The sequence below is a fragment of the Cydia splendana genome, chromosome 21 (assembly GCF_910591565.1).
Source record: "Cydia splendana chromosome 21, ilCydSple1.2, whole genome shotgun sequence".
Classification (NCBI taxonomy): domain Eukaryota; kingdom Metazoa; phylum Arthropoda; class Insecta; order Lepidoptera; family Tortricidae; genus Cydia; species Cydia splendana.
This window is the reverse complement of record NC_085980.1, coordinates 14,224,758-14,235,675: the sequence shown is the minus strand read 5'-3', so window position 1 is coordinate 14,235,675 and position 10,918 is coordinate 14,224,758.

The following is a 10,918-nucleotide window of genomic DNA, read 5'->3' as shown; positions in this document are numbered from 1 at the left end:
GCAGAGGGGCTACCGCGAAAACCGAAATTCGCAAATTGCGGGGATCTTACTCTTTTACTCCAATGAAGGCGTAATTAGAGTGACAGAGAAAAATGCCCGCAATTGACGATTTTCGGTATTGGCGGTAGCCCTACAGGTCGAACGTGGTTCGCGGTAGACCCTCTGGTTCTAAAACGACCCTGACGATCATATTGGTGATTGGCGCGCATCTCACGCACGACTTTAGGGTGGCATTCAGAAATCAATAGAGAATATTACGCAAAAATCTTCGTAGAGGGCGTCACTAGCATACACACAGGGCCTACCGCGAAACACAAAAATCGAAAATTCGGTTTCTGCCTTTCTATTACTCTTGCTTATTCGATCGATAGAGAGACAGATAACGAAATTTCGATTTTCGCGTTTGGGGCTATTCATAAATTACGTCATTTCAAATTAGGGGGGTTTTGGATGATTTTGGGGAAGGGGGGGTCAAAAATCGACAAAAATCGATGACGTAATTTATGGACAGCCCTTTCGCGGTAGGCCACCTGTAAACAAACCAACTTGATGCATCAATGTCATAGTGAAAACTCGTCAAAAAACTGTTTACCTAAGCCTTAAGCTATCACGGTTCATGAGATACAACCTAGTAGGTAACAGAGAGACAGATAGACAGACAGGACGGACAGCGGAGTCTAAGTAATTGGGGTCCCGTTTTTACCCTTTGGGTACGGGACCCTAAAAATCATATGAAACGCAAGCAGTATTTCTTAAGTTTTTTAGGGTTCCGTACCCAAAGGGTAAAACGGGACCCTATTACTAAGACTTCGCTGTCCGTCCGTCCGTCCGTCCGTCCGTCCGTCCGTCCGTCCGTCCGTCCGTCCGTCCGTCCATCCGTCCGTCCGTCCGTCCGTCCGTCTGTCACCAGGCTGTATCTCACGAACCGTGATAGCTAGACAGTTGAAATTTTCACAGATGATGTATTTCTGTTGCCGCTATAACAACAAATACTAAAAACAGAATAAAATAAAGATTTAAATGGGGCTCCCATACAACAAACGTGATTTTTGACCAAAGTTAAGCAACGTCGGGAGTGGTCAGTACTTGGATGGGTGACCGTTTTTTTTTTTGCTTTTTTTTTGTTTTTTTTTTTGCATTATGGTACGGAACCCTTCGTGCGCGAGTCCGACTCGCATTTGCCCGGTTTTTTTATTAAATTCATTGGATGGCTCTTATAATTTTAAAATCATGTTTTACGCAAGGCTTTGAAATAATATTTTGCTGCATTGTATCTAAAATTATTTAGGCTCTGTAAATGTACGCACATATATCAAAGTTATCAGATTCCCACAAAAACAGTGAACGAATCCTCCAGTGTATGTATAGGCAAGTCAATTAATACCGTTGACGAGGGTATTATTCCTTAAATCATAACCATTAATTACATTTGTTTGGTAAAGGATTTTCTATTTAGATGACGGCTGAATGGAGTTAAGTAGCTATTTCTGTCTTTCAATCTCCGAATATACTTTGAATGGCTCCCTGCTCTGAAGAGGGGTTTGGGTACAGGTTTTTACGTAATAAACCTTTGTAACGAGGTAATAATTCATGTCAGAACAGCAAGATTATTATTTTAACAAAGGCTGTGATTATAAAGGAGATAAATTCTTAATAATGGCACAGTGAGGGAACTTCAGAAACAGTAACAATCTGCCGTATTCGAACTTCAAGATATTCACAAGAGACGATACGTACTAGATCCATTCTAGATACGTTATAATTTAGATATTTATCAACTAGTTCTCTTTTGCAGCGCAATTCAGGCAACCAATGTCACTTTTACGTTAGATAGAGTAAGATATCTATTAGATGTGAATTGGATCTCTAAGTCATATCCTGTGGAAATCGTTCAAGAGTATCTCCAGCATCACACAAATGTCAAATTTGACAGGTTAGATGTTAAACATATCGTTATTGTATCTTGGTGATGTCTAAAAGATATCTAATAAATGTCTATTTCAAAATCCAAATCGGGCCCAATAACAGCTTTTGTTCTTAAGACCAACAATAGTAGATTGTACAACAAGGGCATAAAGTGACCCATTTTTGCCCGAGGCAATTTTTTGGTCTGAGCGAAGCGAAGACCAAAATAGTAGACGAGGGTAAAAATGGACGTTTATGCCCTTGTTGTACACTCTGCTTTTCACTTCGATTGCGAGGAAAATATACAAAAAATCAAATATTTTAGGTTATTTTAACGTATTTATTCAAGACTAAAGAAAATTGTTCTTGGGCCGGTCGGAGGCGCGGGGCACGCCGATCGGGAGAGCGCCGGTCGGGGGCGCGCCGGCAGGGCTGGCAGTTTGTATAGCAGAATTTGGACTTTATTGCTAAGTCAATAAGGGTCGTATTAGATGATTTTACTTTATGCTCTAGAGCATAAAATGCGATTTTATGTCGTCTACGCACGACATAAAGGTGCATTTTTTGAGCATGAGAAGTGAAAAGGCCATTATTGGGGATTGAAAACAACATTTTACCGATATACATTACATATCCGGGTGGATTTCATCACCAAAAATTTCACCATACAAAAAAATATGTTTTTTAATGTTTAATTTAACACGATTCTAGCTGGGTAAAGTAATAGGGGGCTGTATATTGAGGATATTTATGGTATTTATACAATCATTTGTGGCTTATATTTGAAGTTATCGCTTTCGGAAAATAAAAACGCAAGATGGTGATGACAATCATGGTATGGTAATGACTCTTTTATAGACGGTAATGACACTGCATGTACGGTAATGACGATTTGGGAACTAATTTATATATGTATTAAAAAAGTATTAAAAAAACAAAAACTTTTTTTAATTGTAAGGCTTTAGAACTTTAATAAACATTACAAATAACATGTTTTTGAACATAAGACTAGCTACATAAATTATTTTTAGAAAATTATAAAAAATACATTTTATTCATATAAATAAATATATAACAAGTATTTTTATTGTATAATTTTAAATAATTTATATTCCGAAATAAGCAATTTATGTATTCATTTATTTTTTTGGGTTTTTTCAACGTTAAATCATATTAACAATATTGTACTCTTATTATCAGTTTAAACCCGCATCTTCTTTTATCTACTGCATAATTTGGTATTTATATCATATTATAAAATTGCTGGCTTACCAGTGAGCTTAATTTTTTATGATATATTACTTTTCTTTTGATAATTTGATTCATTGCATAAGTTTGTATTTTTGTTGTTTTATAAATTAACTTTAAAAATAGCTATAATGATTTAAATCCATATATATATTGTTTAATAGCTAAACATTAATATATAATCAGTGTTTTATAAGTTGCAAGACCCCTACTTGTCATGCATGTCATAAGTTACAAAATGTTAGGTATTGGGTCCGGTGACTACCCAATGGTATAATTATTAATTGCTGTAATTATATACATCAATTAATATAATATTATCAAAAAACATAAGGCCATTACGATAGTGAGCCAGTACCGTAGCCTATGGTCGCTTAAAACTTAATATATGTTGCTTGTTTAAATACTTTGTTTTAACACGACTAACATGCAATTACAGACTCTAAGTTGCACGATTTACATTATTAGATAATAAAAAATAAACATTTGTATGTTCTAAGTTCTAAGTGACCTAAATTTTGCCTACTTCAGTCAAAATGTTATTTAAAACTAACCATCCTCTAGTGTGAAAAAAATAGTCATATCTTCTTCTACATTTATAAGGTAGACATTATATAGTGTTAGAAGACATAGAGAACGTTTTTCAAACATACAGCTTAATTTCATAATGAATTATAGCAAAATAACTAGAAAAGTTTCTGAGAACCGTCATCACCATACACATGAAATCATCACCGGTCGTCATTTTTTCCCGGTGATGATGGGTATGGTGTTGACGATTTGAGAGTTTCTTGTTTTTATTTCTAGAATACGAATAATAGTAGTTAATGTCTATGCTACACAATAAACTTCATGTAGTTTGCCATTCATTTCAACAATTATTTCTAATATATCATTTGTAACTTTTTTAAACCAAAGCATAACGGTGATGATGCTCTGTTGTGACAAACTACGTTTTACAAATTTGTTCGTAATATTTCTCACGATTCAATGATGTGACTTTACAGTGAAATCATTTTTGGCATTCTATATTAAAGTGAAAAATAGGGCAAGGACCTTTAGCGGTATTTCGTTGTTCATACACGGAGATAAGCTCACATTGACATTACCATGACGGTGTTGACGAATATTCGTGACAAAATTTTAAATATTTTTAAATGTACTTTCTCGGTGAAGGAATTATTGCATATTTTCCCATGTGTTAAACAACGACATGGAAAAGATATAAGTAAAAGAAAAATCGCAATCGTACGATAGGTATGCTATAATTTTCACTGCAAACAATAAGGTTCAGATTTTTCCGGTAGACGGTGATGATTTTAGACACATAAAACATTTTATATAAAAAAAACTATTAAGTTATTGGAGATGGTAATTGAAGGAACATGAAGATAATAGTTCTTAAAAACATATAAAAAAGTTGCAACTCGCACAACCTACTAGTTTTTTTTATAAAGACCGAACCATAAGTTTTCGCAGGATTTTGAAATCCACCCATCCGACGATAAGTAAAATTAAGTGCAGTCGCCATCGGAGCGGCCAAGGTGCTCACAAATATCTGAACACGCCTCTATTGTCAGGGCGTTAGAGTGCGTGGTCAGATATTTTCGAGCACTTCAGCAGCTCCGATATATCTGATGGCCACTGTACAAGCTTTTATGTACTATCACCTGTTCCGTTGTCTGTTTGTGATTAAATCTGGCATGCTATTGAGAGCCACATTCCAATATTTGATTGAACTGAAACTTCACATACTATGTAAATTGAGGAGAAAGTAATATTATTATTATGGTACCGTCGAGCTGATCGGATGATGGAGACCGGAGGGTGACCATAGAAGCTATCATAAAACAACGTAACTTAATTGTGTTGAGGTTTGTTAGAATCGTCTCGTCATCATCATCATAACTTAAGAGCTTTGCTCTTGTCGGTGTAATCGCTAATCATTAATTTTCTTTCAGTCTTTTAATTTCCTCATACGAAGGATTGAACAACCCATTAATGATCGTTTGTCCTTATCCATCGTTTTGATATTTGTGTTTTTTCGAAAATGACAAAATTTTCCACGTTTTTTACTCTTTTCAGAAAAAAAATCTACCTTAACACCAGCAAATTTACACCGAATTTTCTCCCAATTTTTCTTCCCGCAAAATTGTGAAAATTTATTTGCCCACGTGCTCTATTTCCTCTTTAGGACAACATGTCGCCTTAATCAAATTATACTCAAAGTCTGACAAGTTCAGTAGGGATGTGCCGTTGGGAAATTTTAGGGAATATTTATAGGTTTACATGAAACGGTTCGTATAAATGCTCTAAGGTATGTGTATCCCATGAAGTTATTAATTCTACATCCGTGGTGTATCCACATCGCATCAGTTAAATATAACTTTTGAGGAACAACACTCTTCTTCCTCGCGTTATCCCGGCATTTTGCCACGGCTCATGGGAGCCTGGGGTCCGCTTGACAACTAATCCCATGATTTGACGGAAGCACTAGTTTTTACGAAAGCGACTGCCATCTGACCTTCCAACCCAGAGGGTAAACTAGGCCTTATATACTGGGATTAGTCCGGTTTCCTCACGATGTTTTCCTTCACCGAAAAGCGACTGGTAAATATCAAATGATATTTCGTACATAAGTTCCGAAAAACTCATTGGTACGAGCCGGGGTTTGAACCCGCGACCTCCGGATTGAAACTCGCACGCTCTTACCGCTAGGCCACCAGCGCTTCATTTGAGGAACAACACTGTGCAGCAGTAAGTAACAAGGTAGGTAGGTACTTCTCGTACAGTAAGTATAACAAAGTTAGACATGACTGCCAGTAGTAGGTACCAGTGCACTTGAAGTGAAAACTTCTTTAGCGGCGCTGAGCACTTTTTGAGGTGGGGAAAAAATGATAAACTCGAGACAGCGTAAGGCGTAACGCGTAACCCTCTCTTTCTACCGCGCGGCGAAAATGTATGCCTGAGCCTGCTGTTTCGTTTTTATTCGCCAAAGAACTTTAGTCATTACGTATACTAACTTTATAGCACTCAAATATAATTCAATAAAGCTACATCTTGATGAAATCGCTAATAAAAGTGAACTCTAGTATATAGTTATTTGTACAACAAGAGATCAAAGTTTGATATTTCTTCGAGTGCTTATTTCTCTAAATCAAGATTCTAAATTAGATTCACGAGCGTAGCGAGAATATATATAGATTATAGAATCTTTCGCTTGCACGGGATTCAAAAGCGCACGAGATGTAAATAACTATGATCTTGTAAAGGTCACTTGAATGTCATTTTGTCTCACTCAGTGAGCAAAATCGTATTTTGCTCACTGATTTTAAGAAGCAAAGTACCCTTGTTCGAGCTGCTGAGGTGAAAAATATATTTAGATGCGGGGCCTGCAAGGTAACTTTACAATTTCTATTCGAATTTTAAACAATTAACGACACAAATTTGAATTTCGAGTTTAAAACAAGCTCACTGACCAGCAATTTCGGAACTAAAGTATTTCAATAGAAAGGAGGATGGGTCAATTATACACAGTGCTGCAGACATTTTGGACTAGTCATTGAGTTTTCACTTCTGTCGGCACACCCGGAGTGCAACCCCTTGTTTTTTTATCTCCATAATATTTTTTTATTTGTAATTCTATCCCTCCATTAGTCCTACCAAAGTCCTACCCTTAATCGAATTTGAACTGTTGTGAGACATACTAACATTAAGCTAATTTTATGGTTTAACTCACTTGTTTTTAGCATGTTTTAGTGAGTAGGTAACTAGGTACGCGGCGCACGGCCATCGTGAACGCTTCTTAGGTACTCACGCGCTGTTAGTGCTTAAGAGCCAACGGGAGTGGTCATTTCTCCATACAAACGTACTCCTCGTTTTCCTCCGTGGTTTTTGAAGCTAGAGCAATGATTTTTTCAACACAGATTAATATTGTCAATATCTGTGTCGGACCGTTTTGCCTTTTTTGATATTTTTGTTTTTTAAGGCGCTAGAGCCCTTCAAAAATGGCCAAAATGGCCTAATTGACTATGCCGCAATGAGAGGCGTGGCATTCAAAACTGATATCAATTAGCCGAAAAAGCAAAACGGTCCGACGCAGATAATTTCATAATCATTTAGATTTCCAAATTTGGTTACGATTGGTTAAGTTTTGGAGGAGGAAACAGAGGAGTACGAAACCTCGATTTTTGAGATTTTTACGCAGGATTTTTCGCCTTGTCCTTATCGCACTACTTTTAGGTGCCGCTTCCGTTAGCGAAACGGGTATATTTACCTAAAATATTTAAAACTCAGCTCCTGTTTCGTCTTAAAAATGGAGATCTATTAGGCTCAAAAACACGTGAGTTATACCTTAAAATTAGCTTAATGTTAGTCCTACCCTTCGTCTCTAGGTATAGGTTGGCCAAGCAGATCTTGTCAGTAGAAAACGGCGGCAAATTTGAAAAATGTAGTCGCGAAGGGATATCGCCTCATAGAAAATTTGAATTTCGCGCCTTTTTCTACTGACAAGATTGGCTTGACCATATATCTCAAAGTTAGCATTCTTATAGGTATATTCCATTGAATCGGGAACTTCCCGGGAACTTTCCGGTTTTCAGTGCATCACTATTCACATTATCGGTTCGTGCGATTTTGGGCTTTAACACTTTGCCTGTCAAAGTTGTAATTCCACACACGCGCTCCCATTCCTTTTGATAATAAACGTCCTATGTTACTAGGATATACACGGCCCTTAGGACGTTCTGTAGATATTATGACATGGCGATTTGCCAAGTCGGCTTTTCCCTGGGAATCGCAATATTTGAAACGCTTGCCAAGAATGGCGGTTACCGTCAATAATGTGTTATCTGTAGTTATTTATCTGAAGAATGTTTCAGGGAAGAGAGAAGTGGATACTTGGGAAACGGATGAAATGTACAGTTCTCGAAGGGCTGATAGTATGTCTATCGATCAATCTGTAGTGTGTAGGGTGCTCTTCGACATCTAAACATAAATATTAATTAATTAACAATATAACTAAAACTAAACACATACAATTTCTTTCTCGTAGAGGGAAGGCTAAAATACTAGACATTAATTTTAAGGGGGACCCTGTTGATCAAGAAAAAAGTGTCAAATTCTTGGGAATCCATTTAGATGAATTAGGCGATTTTAAAACTCATGTGGAACAGGTTTGTAAGAAATTAAATAAATTCATTTTCCCACTACGAAGACTACGTGAAACTGTATCGCGAGAGGCGGCACTTGTAGCATACCATGGGTACATCATGTCTATTCTTCGTTATGGTTTGATCATATGGGGAAACTCCACTGATATGACAAAAGCATTTGTCAAACAGAAGAAATGTGTAAGAGCAATATTTTCACTAAAGCCTCTTGACTCGTGTAAACCGGTCTTTAAGCGCTACAAGCTTTTGTCTCTACCCTCTCTATATATTTATGAGATTGCCGTATTTGTCCATACAAACAAGCAATACTTTAATGAAAATGTTGATGTTATAACATACAACAATCGGATGTCAAGGCAAAAAAACCTATTGAATGTACCTAAAGCACGCCTGAAACAAACAACTCGCACGCCTTATTTTATGTGTGTTAAAATATTTAATAAAATTCCTAGCGATGTCAAAAATCTTCCTTTAACGCAATTCAAGAAAAAATTGCATATATGGCTATGTGAATTATGTATTTACTCTATAAGCGAGTTTTTAAATGCTAAGTTTAGTAATAGGAGCTAGTTGTAGTTTAATGTAAGCATTTACATTTATTTTAGTAATAAGGCATCTTTATTTTGTGTGACTTCCAGCCACGAAATCTAGATTTTATATTTGCATGCTTAATTAAGTAGAGTATGGTGGACTATTATATAACTAATATTGTAACAACTTATTGTAACCCATATTCCGCAAATAAACAATCATTCATTCATTCATTCAAGACCTAATGTAATCGTAAAAATACCTAATGAGTACCTAAGTGTGAAATAAAAATTTATTTTTACCAACCTTTTTATGAAAATAAACGAAAAGGTTGATCTTACCCGTCCCTCAACTGGTATTACATATCATGCCTTTTTACTAAAATACAATTGAAATAATTTATTAAAAAAGCAAGGCCTATGAGCCTACAGATGTGGGACGTGCAAATCCTTTTCGGACATCTAATTGACACCGGAGGCTTTGTAGCTAAAAACACCGGGTTAAAAATATAAGCTTTAATTTAAGTCAAAAGAAGGGGATTTTACAATTTACATATGAAAAAAATCATAACCAACATAGGGGCTATTCATAAATTACGTCATTTCAAATTAGGGGGGGGGGGGTCTGGACATCGGATGATGGTAGCATGACGTAGGAGGAAACGGGGCCATTCGAAGCATGATTTTTGGATGATTTTAGGGGGGGGTGAAAAATCGTCAAAAAACGATGACGTAATTTATGGACAGCCCCATAGACCACCACCGGTGGGCACGTCTTCCTCCCCTTGAAGAAATTTCACGTAACGTTTTTGATATTTTCCTTCGATATTCCTTTGATATTCTCCAAACTTAAAAGTGTGGGAAAGACTAAAATAAAATTTATTTGACGCTGTAGTGCAGTTCATAAAATAATGACATGTTTTGGTAAAGTTACAAGTAGATAGTGCTTGGCCCTAAGTACCGCCTATTCGTATTATAATTCCTTCATCATAAGTCCATTTTCATGTAAATCACCGACCAATGTAGCTTACAAAAGCTTCCTACTACTACTTAATAATAGCGTCTAAAGCGCCTGCAGTAATGACGTGAGCAATTTGCATGCCAATATCCAACACCTTGCTGTTAATGTTTGTTCAGGCGCTGCAGAAAGTTAGCCTTAGACGCTGGACTGTGCAGGTTTCAAAGCAAAACATTAGAACTAGGAGCCAAAGTAGGACAATATATCACATAGGCTAGATAATTATACAGTTTGAGCTTAAAGCCGTAACAGACTACCGCGCCGCTACCTTGGTGCGGTCAAAATAACTCTTTCTCGCTTTAACTTATAGCTGCGTCCTTAACGCACATACGGTGACCACCTTACACACTATCGATACGTGCGCCGCACCGCACCAAGGTCGCGGTGCGGTGTGATAGTCTGTTAATACGGCAAAGTTACGGCTTTAAAGTTAAACTGTGAGTTGTTTATGTTTAGAGTAATGCCATTTTTATCTATATTAAAAAGTACCTATGTTTTTTTTAGGAATATGCCTATTCCGCTAATACCGCTAAGCTGTTTTTTTTAGCTTTACCTATTTCAGTTAGCGACAATGATAATAATTTATTTTTGTCATTGTTTTAATCAAAATGATTTTTATGAGTGGTAAAATCCTCGTCAATCTGTGTGGCATGTTTTAAACATAATATAGAAGTTTTTGTAGTAGAAGCTGTTCACCACCATGATTATTAATGATCACATTATAATAAGGAACACCATTTTAAGTTTGAGCATATATGTACAATCGTTAAGAGCGCTCTTACAAGAAAAGTCGAAATAATGCAAAATTGATGATACTAGTCGACGAAATTCAGGACTTTGCGCTCATTATTAGAAACAATGAGTACGTGTTCCAGTAAAAGCGTCTTCTTATCTTTATAAATATCGTTGTAAATATTAGAAAAAGGACTTATTAAATTAGTAATGATTTTTTTTCTGATGGTCGTTTCCGAAAAACCCCGTGAAGCACTGAATGGCGAGCTCTTATTTGGAAATGTTGAGAATTTTACTCTGCTAAACCTGGCTAT